Below are 23,848 nucleotides of genomic sequence, written 5' to 3'. Positions count from 1 at the left end.
AATTATTCTATGAGCCACTATACTGCTGCTAAGAATTCAAGATTCTAGGCTGGAAATCGATTTAAAAACAAAATTACAGATAACACTGCATATTGATTATTATCAAATATATTCTCCTGAATATTTATAAATACATCTTGTTTTCAACCTCTCCTTTATTTCTGTAATAATGATAGTAATCATTTCATATTCTGCATCTGTTTTGCAATTATTTATCTTTTTCGCTTGTTTAACTTCACAAGTTTTTACAGTAATTAATTAAGTTTAATAAAAATATTGAATTAATCATCCATGTTGTATGTGTTATTAGTTTGGAACAGTGATTCTTCCTTACAATGGAAACTGCATTTTTCTGTGCTTTATTAGAGATAACCACTAACTGGGGACCTTGTTATTTGTTTAAAATGTGAACTATTGACCAACATATGTATTCTCCCCTATTAACTGGTTGTTGTGAGTAGTTTATGATTATACCCTCTCTTGCCTCACTTGTGCTAGTCAACTGTTTTCTTATTATCATTAACTACTGGCATAACTTACTTTTAACATTTGCAAGTGCAAACACTGTATGAACTTTTACAAAAATGTAAGGGCATTAATGTGTTCTTCATCTTTCAAAGCAGTTCATCTGCAATTGAAACTCAGCTGATATAATCTCTCTCTCTCTCTCTTTCTGTAGACACACAAGATATGTACAATTTGTTATAAACAAAAACAAGCCGAAACAAAAACCAAAAATGTTTCACCAACTGAAAGGATCCCCAGAGTGCAGACTATAATGTGGGATATAAAATGTACCTTAGGTATTAAAAGTGACTGAAGATGTAGGACCCACATTGAGGTGGGAATACACTGTCTATCAGTCTTATGTCTTCTCACCAGTCTCACATGAAGAAATTCATAAATAATAAAATAATGAAAAAAAAATAAAAATTAGGAACGCAAAATGTAGGTGGCTCAAGTTCACAATGTCCTACATCTATATTACCTTTCACTGCCTGCAAACAGTTGCAGGAAGGTGACTGCTCTTCAAAGTCAAAAAAGAAGAAAATGAAAACAGGTATTACTACTTGGGGGGTAAGATAAACTAACCACCTAAAGTTGGCATTCCAGCCCCCAATATGGAGGTAAGGATCTAATTAGTAGCCCAGTAGACAAATTAACTAGAACAAAGGATTCCAACTAGTTATCTAAACTAACTGGTATAACTCCCATTAAGTGTACTGCAACTACTAATTTTCAGACATAACTGTCCCCTGCCAGTTTTGTGGTAACTTTGAAAGCTGTTAATAATAGAAATCTGGGTTTGATCCTTATGATCAATACAACTGATCTGTAACAGTAATGGGTAGACAGGTGACATCTATAGATGTGCACTCAATCACTGAAACAGGGAAAGGAACCTGCTGTCTTCAATTTTAACGTCATTCTTTAATAACTGTAACTGGGAGAAGCTATCCATCCTATATTGTAAAGTAATTCCTTGATTGCTAAAATGGTGGAGACCCTGTTCATCTACGTTTTTTAAGTCATTCTTTAATGGCTGAAATGGGGAGCAGCTACCCACCTTATTGTAAAGTCATCTCTTTATCACTGAAACAGGAAGAGAATATGCACATTTTGATTTAATATTTTAAGTTTTGTTCTGTCATCAAAAAACACATTTATTCATAACCAATTTTTTTAACAGCCACACTTCTGACAAAAATCTCGTGACCTGAAAAAAATAACAGAAGAAAGCAGTGTCAATGGTTAAATGCTTACAACTGACCACCTCTGTTGTGACTACGTAGAGGGAATAAATATCCTGAAAGATTTAAAACAATCCACAATAACAATTTTGTTTATTGTTTCTTTAAGCAAACTTGGACTTTAACTGCTCTTAAGGATAAACTAAAAAGTAAAAAATTAATAATAAAAGAAAAATACCTAATCATGCATTCTCTTTTGCAATGTTTAAATAGGTAAACAAATGTTTGGTTATAAATATACCAACAGTCTGTATACTCTAATGTGTTTTATAACATATGTAACTGAATGTGATTATATATACATTGGCCAAACTAGCAAATTATACTGGTACTGTTATCTAGTGGGAGAAAAAACAACACAACCTGTTATTTAGTATCAACTGAATTATACAAGGGCTAGAAATATGATACAAACTATAAATTCATACAATTTTACAGGACAAAAAAGAGCTTATTAGCCAATCAAGGATGTTCCTTCCACTCCCAAATATTACCACTCCTTACTACTCATCCAATATTTTCTAAAACTGTTAAACTTTCTGTCTTTGCCACCCTTGAGGACAGCTCATTTCAAGCTAAACCCCATGTTTGTAAAATAACACTGTCTAAACTGCAGATGACAACTAGTGTTAAAATGTGAATTTATGACAACTTATCCAATTATATTAAAAAATAAAAGACAATGATTGTGATTCTCTGTGATGTTTCCTACAACATTACTTATTGACAACAGAAATGGAAAATTTAAATTTACTGAATAATGTGTAATTTCATTGTGACAACAGTTTTTGCATTGTTCAGTCTACAGAAACAAAGTTTTTATCATTGAAATTACCTCAAAACATGGTAAGGAAATTATTTTGAAGCATTTATAGCTTAGCTTCAAGACCAGTTAAATTATAATACAATGTCTTGCAAAGTGCTTAACACCAATCATACTAAAACAAGAGTTAACTTTTATGAAAGTATTAAAAAAAAGTGTAAAACCCACAATTAAGCACTAAACTTCTTATATAATTTTTTCTTATTGTTATAAAGTTATCTAAAATGTAAAAATTGGAAATCAAATCAGTTATGTAAGAAAACAAGAATTAAATAGAAAATTAAAAATATTTCTTGGCACAAGAGCTGCACTTGAATTGTATATGTCAACAGTTAGTTTATTGTAACTTGCTAACCACGTCCTTGCCAACAGGTTTCTCATTTTGTTAAGCAAGGTTAATTAGACATGGTTCAAAGAAGAATAAAGTAATAAAATTAACAGTTGTTAACTGAGACTACTTAGGATAAATAATTATAAATTTCTATCATAAGCTATAATCATTCTAGGAAGAAAAAGGGTAACTTAAATTTATTTCATTTTTTCTTATGGTGGTTACAAGGTTGGTCAAAGGAACCAAGCCCATATAGTATTAGAGATGAGAAAGTAGCATGTAAAATATAGTTTTACAGATAAAAACGGTTAGTCATTTAGAAGGTTCCAGAAGTTATGTAAATGGAATATGAAAATCACCTTATACTAAAGCCTAATTAGAATATGCATCAGATTGACTAAAGTAAAGTTCAAGACAAATATTTAGTAGACATATTTTTCTTAAAAAATTCTAATTTATTTTTTATACAGTATGCTTAGTAAAAGTGCATCAATTTTTGTAAGTATTAATTTTGCCATATAGGCATAATCCAATGGACCAACCCAGTACTCATAAGATTCCTTATTGTAACAAATAACATTACAGTACTTGCCCCCAAATTCTGACAGAACTTCAAGATTGTTGAACATTTTAAAACATAGCAAGGATATTTATTAAACACTCATCAGCTCCTATGGCCTTAAATATAACAGATTTTACAGGGGTCTATTAAATCATTCCAATATTTCACTTACTAATTTTGTATTTTTTTCTTGGAAACTTGGTGCACTTCAGGTTTTATTTCTCATTCAGCCCATTTTCTCTACTCTTCATTGGTTTTCTTCATGTCTAAAAAACATGTACCAGTAAACACAAATAATTCCAAGGCATAAGACAACATACCTCTGTAATCATTTGCTGTACAACTGGAAAAAATTAATGAGGCACATTTCTTTTTAAAATATGGATTGTGTAATTTAGAAATAATAGTACACAAAATCTACGTTATAGAACTTTAACAAAAGTTACATATTGTTATGTAAATTAAAATTACCATTTTGGAGTATATAGTAAAAACTTCTATACAACAAATCTGAAGTTTAATGGTTCATGTTACATTTATTGCAGACTTTAAAGAGAAATTTAATAATAGTTTCAAAGCTCCTACTATTCTATAAGCTATTTTATTTAATTTTTACAGAAACTTAAAAAACTGTCAAATTTTATAAACAGAAAGTGGGTATTTAGGCAGTAAAAATGTAATCATATGATCTATCATCTCCTAACCTTATATTTTAGATGTGTAGTATATCTATAAAAGTGCAAGTTAACATAACATAATATTTAGTGACAACAAGGAACCTATCAGTCTATTTAAGCTGTCTCAGCCATGTATAAGTTGTAAATCACTTGGAGAACCTGAAGGATATGTACACTACAGAATTACATTACCTCTGACTTGTTTACATTTATGTCTTATGAAACATTTTTATTATTATTTATTTTACCTAATCTAACCTAAATAGATCTTTATTTTTAAGTTTTAGCTACTTTTATAATAATAACAACTAAAGAATGAACAGGAAAAATAAAAATAAAGTGCTTACTTTTTTCTTGCTGTCAATTGTTGATGATGTTAAACCATACTTTTTTTTATAATAACGACAGTAGTGCACTAATTTTTATGTAATTAAATAATGCACCAATTAATAGACTAATAACATGCAAAATAGTAGGCAATTTCTCCTAACTCTTACAATTTTATTTTGGCTTTTTAAGTGAAAAAAAGCCATTCCAAATTTATCCAAACATGTTATTATCTTTCCCCTGGGAATAAAATTTGTTCTAACAGTGAAGTTGACATTTCTCCATTCAGAAAACAATGTTCTGTAATATGTCATTTGATAAATGCAAACCTCCGCTTTCCTCTGGTTATAAATACTAGCGAATTAAAAGTGAGAGAGAACTATTAACAAATTGTGAAAGAGAGAATGTAACAGAAGGGGTAGGGCAAGGGAGGTCTGATTTTCTATTTGACAGCTCAGTAACCAAACGAAATTGAAAGGTATAAAATTATGGCTTTCTTAAGCAATGACAAATTTATAGTGAATAATTTACTTTTAATTTCATACTTATTGAAGACATCATTAATAAAACACAGAAAAGAAGATCCCTAGAAAAAATATGTCATGTGTTACACAAAGGAAATTCACGATTTCTTTATATATTACCTTAGAAAATTAAAACTTATATACTATTAAAATATGCGTTATTAACTAAAATTTTATGCTGCTCTCGTAATTGGCATAATGTAAAAAAAATAAATTTGTAAGTCACTAAAATCTCATGACTTATGAAGTAAACAATAGCTGTTGAGATAGGGATAACTCTAAGTTTTTAAAATAAAGATTACTAGTCACAAATAATGAACAAGACATAATACTTACATTATAGTCAACATTTAAACATAATTATTTCAAATGATTTGTCAAAATGACTCAAGTGAATCAAGGTTCCCAGATAATATGATAATACAGTTATATGTGTTACTTTTGAAGTGATCAAACCTACTTAGCTTTTCTGTTTTCTGGGCATGAGATCAAATTGTGACTTTAATGATAGTATTGTTTTTAGTCATAGTTATTCTTGTTTCTACTCTAGTAAATTGATCTGACAAAATAAAATATACACAGATATTTATGTATAAGAATATGCAAGTAAAAATGCTTACCAAAATGTGGTGTGGACAACTTCTGTTTGAAAATGTTAAGCACACAGCAAATTTGTTGCTTTATTTTATCTTATGTTTCTAATGCACAATCAGAACCTGAGCCAGACTAAAGACAAAGAAAAATCTAATGTTATTTTGAGATAAGAGAATCATATAACATTGTTTGTAGCAAGTACTTTATCAAATCAAACTGACATTTATAGTTGTTGCAAAACTTTAGACAAGATGGCCAAAAGTAACTTACATTTATACATACATGTGTCACAGTTTAATTTATTAAAACACAATTAACACTGTGCAAAAACAGTTTTATATGACAATCTAGATTAAGAGCTTGAAATCAGGAGCTTGTAAACCACACCTTTACTTTTATATCACATAACAGATGAATGGAACTCAAATTTATTATGAACTGGAAGTCTGAATTACTTTTGTATTATAAAAATTCATAAAGAATAGATATAAAAAAAACTACCATAGCAAAGTTTCTTTATTTAAAAACACAACATTCTCAGACAGAAATTAAGCCCAAATGCCAACTTATGATGTAATATGCACCTTTTATTAGTAGCATGCATTAAAGTTCTCGATAGAAATATATATCTTCCATCTTCAGTAAACCTTTGAAAATAAAAAAAAATTGAACAATATTTAGTAAAGTTGAAATACCATAGAAAGAAGCAACTCACTACAACTTAAACCTTTAAGATTTATACAGTATTCTACATCTTGAACAGTTAATAAACAGAAATTAGACCAAACAAGATGAATGCATTAATTCTGAAATCATTAAGAAAAAGTTGGAGAATATGAAAAAACAGTAAGTGTCCTGGGTGAGATAATATATTTGTCCAAGGGTTTTGTAGGAGGTTAAAGATTGGATATGTGAACCACTCAGGTTGGATTACATCTCCATTTATAATGAAATAACTTTTCTTAAGAATACCTTAAGAAAAAATAGGAACCCTTCATCACAAGGGAGCTAAGAAAGGAAACAGGGTCAAGAGCTTAGGCTTGGAATTAGGTTAAGTAACCAGTTCCAAGCATTTTCTAGTGTTAAGATGGGGAAGGTAAGGGAAATAGATGAAATCACAAGAAACTATACTGTAAAGAATAGAGAAGTTATAATTGTATGCAACTTTCTCTTTGGGCATATAGATACAGTAATATGAGGAGTAAATAGGAACAAAAGAATACACTTATGCTATCTGGGACAAGAAATACAAGATATAACAGACTGAACCAAAAAGATAGTTAAAGATGCTAGTAGCAATGCACATTTTGTGGTACATGTTGGGTCTAATAATGTAAAGAAAGATGGATCTGAAAAGTGTACTGATAAGTATAAAACATTGATAATAATACATTTAAAGAAAGGAATTATAGCTTGATTTTTGTCAGGGATATTCCCATGAATAAACTGTGAGATAAGATATTAAGTAGTTTACTAGTATTGAAGTAAGTAGTAGAAAAAATCAATATGTAGGTATGAACAAATAAGTTGTTTAGATTTGTGGGATAACTGTAATGGATAGTTAGTATTTTTGAAATAGAAGTTTACAATTAAGCAAGGCAGGGGCTATTGTGTTAGCAAGGGCTATTAATTCAGCTGTAATGGTAGATTTAAACTAGGGTTAGACAGAAGTGAGGGATATGATCATCATAAAATAGGAAATGTAACTGACAGGAAAACATGTACAACAGGCACAAAACATAAGCATGTTTTAAAATTTATGACTAATTGTTCCTACTGTAATGCTAGAAGTATTAGAAATAAAACTGATAAGTTCAAATAGTTGTGACAAGTGAGGATTTTGATATTACAGGTAGCACTGAGACTTGGTTGGATATTAACAATGTTGATGAGAGAAATATATTTGAAATACCAAACTACAGATTATTTACTAGAGAGACTATAGACAAAAAGGGGAAGTAGCTTTATGTGTGAGGAGTGAATTACATCCTGCCCAGTTAAAGCATAATAAAGATAACAGCAATATGGCAAGTCAGTTTTTTTATTAGTGTTAGTGGAAATAACTGGAATTTTCATAGATCACTAGGTCAGAATGTGGAAATTAAAGAGAAACTGTATAATGAGATCAGAGTGGTAAATGAGAAATAAATTATTATGAGAGATTTTAATTTCAGGGTTACTGAGTGGAACATTTTGAGTCTCATAAGTGAGGGGGTGATAGGTTTTGGAAATGTTTTAGGACACTTTTACACACCATCTGGTGTCACAACCTACAAGACAGGAAGCTATAATATATTTAATATTAGCAACTGATATTAATATGATTCAGAAGAGCTGGGCGAGTATTTAAGTACAGACAAACATTGCACTACTATGTTTGGGATTTTACTGCATGTACCGACTTTACTGCGATTCTAAGTTTCAGGAAAGCCAGTTTTGATGGAATGAGACATGATCTGGCTTTTGTAGATTGGACTGAAGAGTTGGGATATTGAACAAATGTGGAAAGCATTTAGGGAAAAATTTATATGCATGTGGAATATACATATTTCCTACAGTAAAAAAGGAACAATGAAACAGAATAAGCTATGAGGGTTTAGCATTGGCTCAAGAAGTCACATTAGGGACAAACATATTAAATTCAAGAAACTTAATTTATTGGAAATAATAAGGTCTTGAAGATCTATAATAAATGAGAGCTTGTTAAAATGGAAATTAAATTAAAAACTGTATGTGAAAAAGGGTCGGCTGAGAGACTTAAATCAAACGATAAAGAATTCTTTAGATATATGATGGGTAAGTATAATATTAGAATAAATATTGGACTTCTAAATAATAATAGTGGGGAGCTGACCTCAGAAGATCATAAGAAGGTTAACCTGTAATTTAACGTTATCTTCAGTTTTTGGAAAGGAAAGTATAGGCATTATGCTTTAACCATATCATTTAATGTATGAAGAAAATAGTGATGTAAAAATATCATTTTAAATTCTGAAATTGTAGAAGAAAAGTTGAGAAACCTAAAAATTGATAAATTCCCTGGTGTTTTTGGTTGTTTAGCATTTACTGGTGCAAAGCCAAATGGGCTATCTGCACCAAACATCCAGTAAAAAAAGTAAAATTATTAAAATATGTAAAAAGGAATAATGCTTAAAGTCCAGTTTTGACATTAAAACCTTAAATAGAGTTAAAAGTTCAAAGGTCCTTAAAAATTTTAAAACACAATGGAGGTGGACAATGCCACCATCATGAATGACACTGTCCAATGTCAAGAGTGAACCCGTGGTAAAAATATGTTTAAAATGGTGCTGTCAGTCTCAGTCATAATGACAGTAAAATGTGGGCTACTGTGACCTGAGTGTCACACAAACTACACATTGGTGCATTAATACCAGATAAAAGAAAGTGATGAGTTAAATTGGCCAATATGTAGCCTAGCCAGAACAACTTCCTCCTTCTGATCCTTACGGAAACAAGATGGCCAAAGAAAAACAGAAGGTTGTTCTGGAAAAGCTTCTTACAGCATTACTCATTCCAAGTTGAATGCCAACTAGTGCAAAACTGGGCCTTCAATACATGACTGTCCTTCATATATGGGACAGGCATGACTATGATGGTACCAGACCAGATAGACTTAGCTGCAGTGTCAGCAAGCTCGTTTCATGAACACTGATGTGGCCTGGTATCCAGAAAAATTAGACAGAAGTAGAAGATAGAGAGAAATGGGACAGTTGGTTTTGAATATCGATAAGAACAGGGTGAGTACTAACGTTAAGCGATTCCAGGGCCAACAGAGAGCTAAGCAAGTCAGTATAAATAATACAGTTCATGTAATGCATAGTTTTTATTTGCTCCAGGGCAAGAGAAATGGCATACAATTCAACAGTAAACACAAAAAGTGTAGAGGGGATTCTGTGTGCAACAACCGAATCACAACAAACAATGGCAGAGCCCACAGAGCCACCTAATTTCAAACCATCCATGTAAATAGAAATGAAAGGATAGTTCAAAGGATGTTTGGCAAATAGAAGGCAGTACTCCCAATTGGGAGTATCTGTCTTCTTCAGATGACTCAAAGAAAGGTCTCATTTGGGAATGATAATAAGCCATGGTGCAATGGGCTAATCAGTGGATATAGCTATGTTATCCAAGGACAGACCCAATTCATCCAACTGCACCTGGATACAAAGACCAAAAGGAACAACAACAGACCATCTATTCTGTAAAAAGCATGGCTCACTGGTGAAGGAAAACACAACCTCAGGTGGGATGCTGTGGTAGGGATCAAAATTTTGAAGCATACAGTAAAGACAGTTTTAAATGGCACAGCAGCAGAAGGTTCATAAGATTCAGTGTACAAACTGGACTGAAGAAGTGCAGAAGGCTCGCGTGCAGAGCCAAAGTCACTGGTGGTGAAAAAGGTCCAAGATCTTCAAGGCTGAAGTCCTGGCAGAGCCATAGACCAGAAACCCCTAGTCCAGTTTTGATTGAATAAAGGCACAATAGATTTTTATCTTAGAACATCAATCCACTCCCTAAGAGATGGAAGAGAGGACATGGAGGATGTTCAGTGCTCTTGTACACTTGACACATAGCTGCTTCATGTGTGGAATAAAGGTCAGCTTACAGTTGAAGATAAGCCCCAAGAACTTAGTCTCAGGGACCACAGGAAGCACAACTTCTCGGAGACAAAGCTCATGATCTGGGTAAATATCGTGTTGGTGGCAGAAATGCATGCAAACAGTTTTTGAACTAGAAAAGGGGAAATTGTTTGCTGTGGTCCACTTCAGTAAGTGACTGAGGGCAGTCTGTGGTTGCCGTTCAATAAACTTCATCCTCAATGACTGACATGAGATGTGGAAGCTGTTGACATAGAGACTGTTTGCAAATGTAGAGTGGAGTTGTCCACTGATAGCATTAATCTTCATAATAAAAAGTGTAGCACTCAAGATAGCTCTGAGGGACTCCAAGTTCCAGTGTGTGTATTTTTCTTATAGCAAAGCCACATTGGGTTATCTGCTGAGCCCACTGAGGGGAATCGAACCTCTGATTTTAGCATTATAAATCTATATACTTACTGCTGTAGTAGCAGGGGACAATTCCAGTGTAAAAGAAAGGGAAGTGTCAAACTTGAATGGACTTGGAATAGCCAGTCTATTAAAAAAAATGTTTAATAAAAATGGGTAAATGTAAATACCTTGGATCAGACAAATTTTATTCTAAAGTATTAGAAAAATTAATGTTTTTTATAAGTCAGTGAGTAATGGAAAAGTATCAGAAGGATTGGGAGTTGGCTAATGTTAGTTCAATATTTAAAGGTGAAGATAAATATTGGCCAGACAATTGTAGTCCAGTTAGTCTTCCATCAGTAGTTAAAAGGTTTTGAGAGTATGATTAAAGATGCACTGCAGAATCACTTATATTCTTGTTTAGTGAATCTTCTGATATTCTTCGAGGATGTTAGTGAAAGAGTTGATGAGCAAAATCCTGTGGATTTAGTTTACCTTGATCTTCAGGAAGCATTTGATAAGGTGCTTCACAAAAGAAAAAAAAGAAATTTATGGGTGTGGTACATTAAATTGAACAGAAAATTGGCTGTAGAGTAAAATATGTATAATTCCAAATCATTCCTTTTTATGAACTCCATTTTCTCTTTCTCCTTTGATACTATAACAAAAGGTTTATTTTGTGAAGATTCTTTGCAAAAGCTAATAAATCATGTGGGAGAAATTCTGAGTTTTTGAGTAATTACAAACACATCATAGAATGAAGTAAGCATGTGCAAACAAACATTTCCAAAAATGTAAGACATGGGTGAGACCAAGTTGTTTGATTTGCAAAATATAATATTATCTCAGAAAACAGAAAAAAAGAGAAGGTTATTCATTTATATTATGGCTTATCAACAACTGGAATTTCTATTTCACAATTATACAGTTTGTTTTTGGACATCACAAATATCTAAGTTGAACCAAAGAAGCATTAGGTATAACATGCAAAATACAAAAACTGATATTTAGGATTTTTTTAAATTTACATTTAAGTAACTATTATATAATATGAAAATGTGAATTATATTCTGCAATTTGATACAAAATTTATTGATCTACACTCACGAAATAGTATTTCAATAAGATTTTGAATGTGCATCTACAATTGTGATGATATACCTTCTGACCTTTATCCATAATGATAGAGTTAAGAATGTGGAAAATGAAACACTCATTTATGCTAGTACAAAATAATAATTACCAGTCGAGTCACTAGAATCAGTGCTTGTGGATTTTTGTCCTATTATACTGTTTTAACATGCACTGTGAAATCACCTTCCTCATAAACTGAATGGTTCATGCAACACACGTTTTGGATACGACACATTTGTGACAGAATCTTTTGCAAAGGCAACAAAGATACAGACAGAGTTATGGTAAAGATTCACAAAGACGAGCTTTAGCAAAAATAATAAAGATTATGTCAAAAATTAAGTAGTACTATTGTATTAATTCATTACATGTTCGTGTGTTAATTTATACACATTACATGGGGCTTTTAAGGCATTATGAAAGCTAATCACTAAAATGTTACTGACTTGTTACAGCATATCATTAGTTGAAATATACAGACTCATGCTTCAGTGGTACACTTAGAGAGATATCTGAGAAACGATTAAGGTTCAAAGAAGTTATATCCATTTCTTCATGTTATAGTTGTCTCCTACACTACTTAGTGTATGTGAAACTTTATGGATGTTAGATGTACCAGCTACTTTGCTCCCACATCTCCAACAGAAAATTGAGTATATTTTAGTCAGAGATACAGATGATGATAAAAAAGTAAAACAATTAATGTACACAGTCACAAATACAACAACTTACTTTGAAGACTCTCTCATTAAAGTTTATTCTTTTTAAAATATTCTCTAATATTCTTAAGATAATTACTGTATCTGTTATCTTATTATTTCAGATACAATAACAACCCCTTTACACGTTACCTTTCATTGCTTGATAATTTTTCAAATGCATTCCCGTATATACACTTATTTACACGTATTTATATAGAGTTTAATATTGAGAATAATCTGATATTACTGACTAACTGCTTTTCTGTGGAATACAAACTTTGAATGTCTCAAGATGAACAAAAGAATCAGATTGTTTAAGATCTACAAGTATTTTTTTGTAAGAATACTGTACAAGTTATAACAGTTTATTTGGTTATAAAGAAGTTTTTCTGTGCATTTATTAAATTTTCAATCACATTCCACACTGATTCTTCCATTTTTGCTTTCTCAAAACATTTCTCAGTTGCACATCCTTTGTCTGTGGTTTAATGAAACTGTAACAATGATCACAACAAGAAAGAGGTAGGCTGTCAAAAAAGAAAAATTTATTATGGTAAAGACAAATGATTTTCTGAATTTAGTTGTTAATGTTTTACTTGATGGATAAGTTGTTTCTTCAGTTTTACTACTAAAATAGTCTGTATTTGGATCTAAAGTTCCTAAAGTTTAAAATGTTCTATGATTTTTTTTCAAGTTTCTTGTCATACACTAAAAGAGTAGTGTTCTCAAATCAGATACATATGCTCCTTATTACTGTTATTGTACTGTGGAACAAGGATTACAGTTTATGACAAATTTCTGGTGAGTCATTGTTTTATCTCAGTTTACCTGATTTATACCTCCAATGTACCTCTGAATGATGGTGTTTAAATTGGCATAAATATCTCCTTCATGTACGTCCATTTCATTTTACTTGTAATATGTTGCCACTTCTGTAGCAGCTGGGTCCCACACGCCTTCTTTAGAGATTTTACAGAAGCTGACATATTAACTACAAGTAATGTATGTCACCCACTGTATTATTAAAATAGCCAAAATTACTGGAGTTTCTTACTCTACAGGGTGGCCCATAAGTCCCTACCCATCCATATGTTATTATGTTATATTCAATTACACATGTATTATAATACTAATGATGAGTTGAAGGCAGCTGTTACCATGGCATTTGGAACAATAACTCCCTGCTATGTTGAGGAAAATGTCTCACAGGACATGGCATCGCATAATATTATGCAGCGAGAATTAGGGACAGCACACAGATACACTGGATGCATAAGATATATGGATGGGTAGGGACTTATGGACCACCCTGTAGTTGGGGATATTCCTCTGTACATTATTTTGTTATAGGACAGTGACCATTTTTCAAGGATGTCTAGACCTTTTCTGAAACATACCATGGCTATTACCTTTGGCTTCTGTTATTACCATGTGCAGTTCTTTATTACCCCACACTTTATTCAAGAGAAATATGACAACAACGTCAAGGTCTTCTTAAGGCCAATGTTTCCATTTCTAGCTAGAGAGAGATGCTGTTTATTCAGTTTATTCAACATTGAAATTCTAGGTGTTTGTTCATCTAGAAGTAACATACTAAACTGAAATTACATATTTCTAACATAAAAAGTCAGTGCTCATCTCCAAATTAACCCATTTCCATTCTTCCTCTCACTACATGAATAGCACATTCTTTACTAACACGTTTTTTGGAACTTATTCTTACAAGTTACAGCGCTGTCAAATTACGTGTAGAATCGTTGACGAAGAAATAAAATATTTAATTTTCGTTACGTAGACTCAACCTTGAGTTATTTTCATTAATAATGAAAACAGCCAGCCAACCGAAATAATAATTTTACAAAACGGTTTGTTTTGAATTTCGCGCAAAGCTACTCGAGGGCTATCTGTGCTAGCCGTCCCTAATTTAGCAGTGTAAGACTAGAGGGAAGGCAGCTAGTCATCACCACCCACCGCCAACTCTTGGGCTACTCTTTACCAACGAATAGTGGGATTGACCGTCACATTATACATCCCCACGGCTGGGAGGGCGAGCATGTTTAGCGCGACTTCTGTTTTGGAAATCAGGAGTGTTGTTATCCTTGTAGGTAGTCAAAAATTTCGTAATGCCTTAGACAGAATGAAAAAGACCTTCAGTGGCTACAATCTAAATTTAAATATAACGATTGAAAATCTACATATCTTAAAGACAAATTATTATGGTGAGTTAAATAAACTTCATTATTTAAAAGACATTGTTTATGTTATTATAATTATACTTTCGTAACTTAATATATGTTACTTGACCTAACTGTACATCATCAAATATGGTGGTATCATCTGACTTGATGAGATTTTGCAGCTGGTTTCAAACTTGTTCTCTTCCTGACATAACAGTATCTACAACAACTAACTAAACAAAATATTCTTCATCTTACACTTTCTTCACCATTTGGGGCTCTCAATCCGGATGATGTGTTCCAGATTTTATATATGTAATATAATAATTCGTTACAAAAGTTATATTAAAGGTTTCGAGTTTGACAGCTGCGTAGATGAATACCCTTTTGCGGTTAGTCACTACATCATATTCAGAATCTACTGAGTCAGATTTTGGAGTTGATAAAACTTAATTAATTATCGTATGGTATAACCCAACAGGCAAATAGATATTATTATTTGTTACAGAAGACTGTGAAGTAACCCTATCTTTAATATACCTGTTACATGTATCTGTAAACAAAGAAGGTTAGAGCGTGATAAATGTGTTTTTGAACAATATCCAACTTCTGGAACTTTATGCACATATTCTCCAGGGAATATAGATAACAAAAAGGCGGGTTATTTAGTAAAAGTAACATCGGCTATTCAGATAATATTATCTACTTATGTGATGACAGATGATCAAAGTCACATATTCTGGAGATGTCGTATATCATTGATGACTGTAAAATATCAATTATGGTAATGTTTCAATATTGTTTCGTCTGTCAAGAATCTGAAAACCTGAAGATGAAGACACTGATCACCATTGCTTTGACCCTCACTTTAAGTGTGGTTGTACTAAGTGAATTTCCTTTACTAGCATTTTGTGGCAAGTATTTAGACACCGTATTTATTTGTTTCAACGAAATAATACATAATAGACTCTGTTCATGAAGAGGAATTAAACTCCGAATGTTATCGTTCTAAATCTATAACTCATCACTAGCTCAGTCTGAGGATTAAGATATTGTAATAATAAGGAGTAATAGTCGGAGGAGGACTAAGATTATTATGTCTAATTCTTCTATGGAGGACCTGGCTTGGTCTGGCGGGCAGGTTTCAAGACTCGTAACCTGGGGTCATGAGTTTGAATTTCATTACCGAATATGCTTGCTCTTTCAGCCATAATAGCGCTACCAGTTACTTATCCATTCCACTATTCCATTAGAATAGTCCAATAATTTATGGTAGAGTGTATTGCCTAGATACCCTTCGTCTAGATTACCGCTTTTAAACTTGGGGTAGTTAGTGCAGGTAGCCTTCAAGTATCTTTACGGGAAATTCAACAAGTCGTTCTTTGTTTCCACCAGGGATAGGTTAAGTTAATTTAAAGTAACCTGTGTTATTATAATTTTTAAACACTACAGATACAGTTGGGATAAGTGCTAAAGAGTATTCTGAACTAACTAGATATTTTCTCCTCTTGAAGCTTATCTAAAAATTAGTGACAGTTGCAAATGACCTTAGTATTTTAACATAAATACAAATACAAATCAAACTGATAGTCGTGTAAAACACTTCACAAGCTTTGGACCCTAGGGATTAATACGCGTACTGAGTACAATAGTTCTTAATACGATGATGTAAACACAAAATATAAAGTGCAAAAAAATAGCAATATGAATTTGACTGTAAACGTTTTTCTTCAAATATCTATGTATGTAATTTACATATAAATATAGAAAAAATAAGACAACAAATGTAAACTTTGTTGCCAAGTGAATTACAGACACCTTATAATTTGTTTTGTTTGTTTTTTGGAATTTCGCACAAAGCTACTCGAGGGCTCTCTGTGCTAGCCGTCCCTAATTTAGCAGTGTAAGACTAGAGGGAAGGCAGCTTGTCATCACCACCCTCCGCCAACTCTTGGGCTACTCTTTTACCAACGAATAGTGGGATTGACCGTCACTTTATAACGCCCCCATAACGCCTGAGAGGGCGAGAATGGTTGGCGCGACGCGGATGCGAACCCGCGACCCTCAGATTACGAGCCGCACACCTTAACGCGCTTAGCCATGCCGGGCCCAGGTTGCATAGAAACAGCAACTTATCAAGTGACACCACCAGTAGTTAAAGAATAGGCTGTGCGTAGTCATTTATCCCTGTATAATTACCAGAGATTATGTATTATCTTTACAATCGTATCAGAAATGAACATATATTTCTTCCACGTCTTAACAACTAGGAAACCCTTGAGGAGAAAATTGTACAACTGAATTAAAATAACGTGCAAAATAAACTTGCATTCTTATTTCCAAACATTAAAAACTTCATATTAATATTTATTTGTAAAAATATTTTTAGTTATTCCATTTTGTATATCCAAATGATAGTCACGAAGTTCTACTTCTACTGTTTACTTAAGTGCAATTCCAACGGAGTTTGTAATGGTTGTAAATTATTAATTTATCTAAGCGTTTTAAGGCACCTTTGCCCACAAAGCATATACAATTTAGAAACAATGAAGTATTATTGTTTTTTATATTTCTTGTGGTTACAATAATTCTAATTTCCCTTATAAAACTCTGTTTCACTGCCAAAAAAATCTGTGGTGCAATATTGTGGTCCGAAGTTAGATCAAAATACATTATTATCTTTCGGTTCACTAGAGAAAACTGACTTAAAACTAAAGAAAGTAGATATATATTTAGCTCCTTTCAGCTTGCCAAACTAACAATGTGGTATCCTAGTCCTTTAATTTTAAACTGTAATGTTACAGTTTACAGTCAAAGTCAAAAACACCTGCTGAAAGATGATCTCCAGTAGAGACACCAACGTAAAAGCCATCTCACGGCAAAGTTCAACATGAGCGAGACCGATTTTAAGAACATCGTTACCTGATTAATCTTTATACATTTTATAGGTTTAATTTTTAGATGTAAGGATGGACAATTGTTCGTTATGAGCATTTATAAAATACGAAAAATATAAAACTTTGTAAAGTTACGAACAGCAAAATAGGGCGTTTGACTTGTAATCTGGGGATCGTGGGTTCGAATCTTCGTCATACCAAACATGCTGACCCTTTCAGCCATGGAGACGTTATAAGTGAAGATCAATTCCACTATTCATTGGTAAAAGACTAGCTCAGAAGTTGACGGTAGGTTGTAATGAATATCTGCCTTCCCTCTTGTTTTACATTGCTAAATTAGGGAGGGGTAGTCCTCGTACAGCTTTGCGCGAAATTCAAAACAATCAAATAAACCATTATACCTTTAGCAATCAGGACGTACAGCTATAAAATAACCATATTACTTGCATCTCTTTTTAAACCGTTAACATTTAATGAATTTACTCTCCTCCCTTTTTTCATTTGTTACAGAGTTAAAAACCTCGTAATGAATGTTTAGTGGGTTGTTTTAATATAAGTTATTTCTTCACAAATATTCCATTGGATTAAATCTTTCACATTTGTTTGGAAACACGCTTTCAAAAGGAATCGCTTGTTCATAACTTAATCAAATAACAATTCAGATATTTAATTATTAATTATTTAAATAATACCATTTTGCATTTCATGGGAAACTTAAAACGTTTGTCGAGATTATGGGAAAATTACGACGAGAATTTCTGTAACATTAATTTATTAACTTAATTGTTTTAGGCTTTTTAATTTGAACCCAAGTCAGCAACTGCTTACAAAATCCGAGGTATATTTTTACCGCCTAATTTTTTCTAAAGAATTTTGTAAATATAAATCATTTTGCGTTACCTTGTTTTGTTTGTATTAATAATTCAGGACCAGATATGTTAATTTTATGTTTACTTCCAGTTATTTATTACCAATATTTTCTTGTACTAACACTTTTAAAGTTATATTTACGAACTATGCTCGTGATTTGAATTATTGTGTTCTTTTTCGAATTTTAGTTAAGTTGATATGATACAGTAATGCTTAATTAACAATAGTTTTTGGATTATAAGTTTTTGCATGTGTGTTTTCTTATAGCAAAATCACAGCGGAAGATTTGGAAGATTTCGTTTCCCCTTCTTACGGAAAATATTGCGAACATCATTGTGGCCGAAACTCTCGATTTTAGTCTCGTCTGACCGAAGAGTACTCTTCCAATAGGTAAAGGGTTTATCTACATGCTTTCTTGCATATCTCAATCGTGCTTCTAAATGAACAGGCTTTAAATATGGAGTTCTACGAGGACGGCATGCTTTGAACCCAGAAGAGCGTAACATGTTCGTAACTGTAGAGGTGCTTACTTCAACCCCAGTTTCCCTCATCAGTTTCTGTATGTCATTACATGTTAAACGGGGGTTCCTACTAACTTCTCTGAGAACTTTCCTCTTGGTTCTCTCTGGAATTTTGGTGGGGCGTCCAGAACGAGGGAGGTTAGCAGTTGATCTTGTAAACTTAAACTTGGCAATTATGCTTTGAACAGTAGATTTCGGCACATTAAGTTGTGTAGAAATACCGGAAAGAGACTTGTATTGTACAATAATTCGTTTTTTTTTAAATCACTGGATAGTTGTTTCCTGATCGCCATGATGACCAAGCAGATAATGACGGAGACGGTGCTAAAGTGCCGGAAGTAAATTTTTTGTTGGCTGAATTCCGATAATTATAAACCCAGTGTCTAGATCTGGAATGACATAATGTAGTTTATTTGCCAAACTAAACAAATTTTTTACGGGAATATCAGTTTTTTCATACGTTCTGAAGTGTACGAACACTTTCTTCTCCTAATTTTGGTTATTTGTTTTAAACAGTTTATTTTTCGTTTAATTGACATAAAAATTTATTTAGACGTGTGTTAGTATAATATTTATAATATACCGTACGTCTATTTGCCTACTCGTGATACTTTTTAAGTTATGAGCAAAAAACCACTCGGGACGCAGGGGTACGAACACTTTCTGTCGTAACTGTAAGCAGATTGACTGGTTGAACTTGTGGGATCAGTTCAATGGAAGATAAGAGACTTTTTGGATGTGTGGTTGATATTTAATTAGTCTAGCGGTTGGCTTACTTGCTAAGGCTATTAAATTAGCTGTAAGGAAAGTTTTAAACTAGAATTAGACAGTGATGAGGACTAGGACAGACTAAATGCAAAACAAACAAGAGACAGAAAAAATTAAGCATAGCAAATAAGAATAGAAGTAGTTGTAAGAGTAGCATAATTGTTACTATTGTAATACTAGAAGTATAAGAATTAAAAAAGAAATGGCTTTAGGGCACTTAAAGGAATGGAGGATTTCGATATAATGTAAATAACTGAAACATGGTTATACACAATTGATTTGGGTGACAGAAATTTCCTTAAAATACAGGGTTAAATTCTATTTAATAGCAATAGAGTATTAAAGTGGAGGAGGAGTGGCTTTAAATTTAAAATATGAGTTACATCCTGTTGAATTTGGAGATATGAAAGATAATGCTAAGGAAATTGAATTCATTTGAGTTTCTATTTTTGAAATAAAAGGAAAAGGCTCTTAATGAGAATTTGTTACATACCATCAAATGATAAAAATGAAGTTAATGAGAATCTCTACAATGAAATTAAGATGTCAGCTGTTAATAAAATTGTAATTATAGGTGATTTTAATTTCAGGTACATAGATTGGGAAATGCTAGAGTCAAACTATTAGAAGAGAAGGATTGTGGAAGCTGTTTATGATGACTTTCATTACCAATTATATAAGAAACATACCTGAAACTGATATTTTAGGTTTATTCTCAACTTCAAATAGAGAAATAATCAAGAGGGTTGAAATTTGAAAACATCTGGGAGTAAGTGATTATTGCTGTATTTTCTTGTATATGGAGTTAAATGATGTTTTGGTTACAAGTTCCAAAAAAGTAAATTTTAAAGGAATGTAACAGGAATTATCTGCTGTAATATATGACAGCTGAATTATTTGGATAGACTACTCATATCTGGAAAACTTTTAAATATTTCAGATAAACATATTCCTTACAGAAATAAAAGAGTAGCTGTAAGTAAAATTCCAGGTTGGCTTCCAAAGAGTATAAAAGATAACAATTAAATAAAGGAGTAAATTTAAGATTCCTAAATTGACTGGGATGGAAGACTACTTTGGTTAAACAGAAAAACTAGACATCAAAACAGTTTGCTGAAAATGTAAATATTAACAGTTGGACTTTCATTAAACACTTTTAAGGGTAAGTGAAATGTTAGGTTAGAAGTAGGATTATTGAGAGAGTATAAAGAAAGGCTGATGTCATTCCAGTTTTCAAGTACTCTATAATAATAATCTCTACAATCTCTTTCAATAATCTCTACATTATTGAGAGATTATAAAGAAAGGCTGATGTCATTCCAGTTTTCAAGGACTGAAAAAAGTACTAACAAGTGGTTTGGATATCCAATCTTTAAGCTGTTTCTAAACCATTGGGGAAATGTTATCTGACCCTCCGCAGCCTTGTTATTGTTTAACCTTCTCAGTTATTTCTTAGCCAGCTCAGAATTAATGAAGTCAAATTGTTTGATTTCATTTACGTCTACCAGCTGTTTCTGTGAATACAATAGATTACAGTTAAAAAAAGTGTCATAATATTTGAGGTACCTAAATTGACTGGGATGATATTAGCCCTTCTTTATCATCCCTCAAGGGTCATACCTCAACCTAACATTTTAAGAAACTGTAGCCAATGCATAGACTTGACAGGGTAACTTCCTTCTGATCCTTACAAAAATAAAATAGCCAAAAAGCAACAGAAGGTTTGACCTGGAAAAGCTTGTTATCACATTGGTCACTCCAAGTCAATTGCCAAATGCCACGGAGCAAGATTTGAATATAGTATCGTAGCCCATGTGTGGTTCATGCACGATAGAGATAGCATCAGAGAAGACAGACTTATCTGTGGTGTCAGCAAATACCGATACGGTCTGGTATCCAGAGAAACTGGATATAAGTGGAAGATAAAGAGAAATGAGCCAGTCGGTTTAGAATATCGACGAGAACAGGGTGAAAATTAACATGAAGCGATTTCAGAGACAGCAAACAGTTAAGTGAGTCGGTATAAATAGAGCAATTGGTGTACTGCATAGCTTCTACATGGTCCAGAGCACGAGAATAGGCGTACAATTCAGCAGTGAATGCAGAAACTGTAGAGGAAAACCTGTATGCAACCACGGAACCACAACAAACCATGTCAGAGCCCACAAAGTCGCATAATTTCAAATCATCTATATAAATGGGAATGGAAGGATGGTTGAAATGATGTTTGGCAAATAGAAAATGGTACTTCCAATCAGATGAGTCAAAGAAATATCACAGGTGAGGATGGTAATAAGCCATGGTGGGGATTGCTGACAAGTGGAGACAACAACATCATCTACGAACAGACCCAATTTAGTCAGCTGCGCCTGGATTCGAAGACCAAAAGGAAGAACGACAGACCATCTATTACGAAAAAGCTTAGCCCGCTGAGGAAGGAAGACATAATCCCAGGTGGGATGCTGTGGTAAGTATCGGAGTTTTGAAGCATACAGTAAAGAAAGTTGAAAGCAGTGGAGATGAAGAGGAAGTTCATGAGATCTGATGTAAACATTCTGAACTAGAGAAGTACAGAAAGCCCCTGTAACTAGCTAAAAACCCAGATGGTGAACGGGATCCAACACCTTAAATGCCAAAGTCCTGGCAGAATCGTAGACCAGAGATCCATAGTCCAGTTTTGATCGAATGAGGCCATAATAGGGCTCTAGCATAAAACATCAACTTTCTCCCCAAGAGGTGGAAAAGATGACATGGAGGATATTCACTGCCCTTCTACATTTAACATGTAGCTGCTTGATGTGTGAAATGAAGTTCAACATATTGTCAAAGATAAGCCCCTTGAACTGAGATGAGTTCGAATTCACAATAAATACCCTGTTGATAACAAAAGTACATGGAAATGGTTTTAGGGAAAGAAAAGGTAAAACCATTTTCTGTGGTTACTTCAGTAAATGATTAAGAACAGTCTGAAACTGCTGCTCAGTAAATTTCATGCTCAGTGACTGACACGAGATGTGGAAGTCATCGACATAGAGCTCATTTTAAGCAGTAGGAGGAAGTTGATGGCATTAATCTTCACACTGAAAAGTATGACACTCAAGACTCAGCCCTGAAGGACTCCAAGTTCCTGTAGAAAAGAAGAGAAACTATTGAGCCCACACGGACTTGGAATCACCAGTCCATTAAAGGTTCGATTGAGGATAGGGAAATAAAAAGAGAGGGAATTATACTGTCCTGGATTAATTCATGATGCTGAGAAACCGTCTTGAAGTAAGAATAAATTCTTACTCTTTTTGTTAATCTGAAGATGACCTAAGAAGGTTGAAACGTTGTTCTGTACTTTATTGTAATTAAAGTTTTAATACCCATACCAGTCTTTTTTTTTTAGAATACATGTCAAGTTAAAGTTCTGTCCATTTTTACTTTTATCTCATAGGAAACGTAACTAGTAAGAAAGGCAAAGGTCAACTACAAAGGTCACTGAAACATAGATGGGAGAAGAAAGAATAAGGGTGAGCAAATTTTACCAAATAAAATTATAGAAAAGTATAGTCCTAGTACAGAGGTTAATAAAGCTTTGAATTAAAGTTTCACTGCCAAATCAACTGTAGAATAATATGATAATGAAAATAAACTTAAAAGTCCTCTACTGGGAGGTTTGAAACTTGATTAAAAGCCCAATAAAACAGAAATTGTCGGGTATGTGAAAAATACGTACGTTGCATCCTTTTCAAAGAAACATAATTACCAAATAATTGACACTATACTTCACACATGACATGTTAGCAACGTATATTAACTGATGTTTTTTGTATAAGAAAATATTTTCAAATTAATAAATACACCAAAAACTGTTAACAAACTGCTTGCTTATAAACAGTAATTTTTCTATCTGTATTATCGGTCACTTGTTCAAGACTGAGTACTACTGTGTAACAAGTTTTTAGTTAAGTATCCTATCAAGTAAAATCATGCAACTAGCTTCTAATTAACATATTGATCTGGTATCTGGCCTTTACTTAAGGAGTATCATGTAAAATATGCCATGTGTTTAGCTTCCAATTAAATAGCTCATTATCAGTAACTTGTACCATGTGCTCAGATTATAATTAATTCTCTCAACATCAAGTAACTTGCCATGTTTGGAACTAAAAATCAGTCTCTGGGCTAAAAGTAGATGCT

The 23,848-nt window shown here is 32.9% G+C and overlaps 1 long non-coding RNA gene across 1 annotated transcript; it reads left to right on the top strand.

Annotated features, from left to right (window-relative positions):
- The first annotated feature begins 1,006 nt into the window (after window positions 1–1,006).
- LOC143250227 (uncharacterized) lies at window positions 1,007–23,628 on the top strand. Its single transcript, XR_013028093.1, has 4 exons — window positions 1,007–1,127; window positions 18,645–18,767; window positions 20,257–20,435; window positions 23,103–23,628. It is a non-coding gene; the product is annotated as an uncharacterized LOC143250227 (long non-coding RNA).
- Window positions 23,629–23,848: the final 220 nt, after the last annotated feature.

The sequence above is a fragment of the Tachypleus tridentatus genome, chromosome 5 (assembly GCF_004210375.1).
Source record: "Tachypleus tridentatus isolate NWPU-2018 chromosome 5, ASM421037v1, whole genome shotgun sequence".
Lineage (NCBI taxonomy): Eukaryota > Metazoa > Arthropoda > Merostomata > Xiphosura > Limulidae > Tachypleus > Tachypleus tridentatus.
This window is presented reverse-complemented; position numbering and strand designations above follow the sequence as displayed.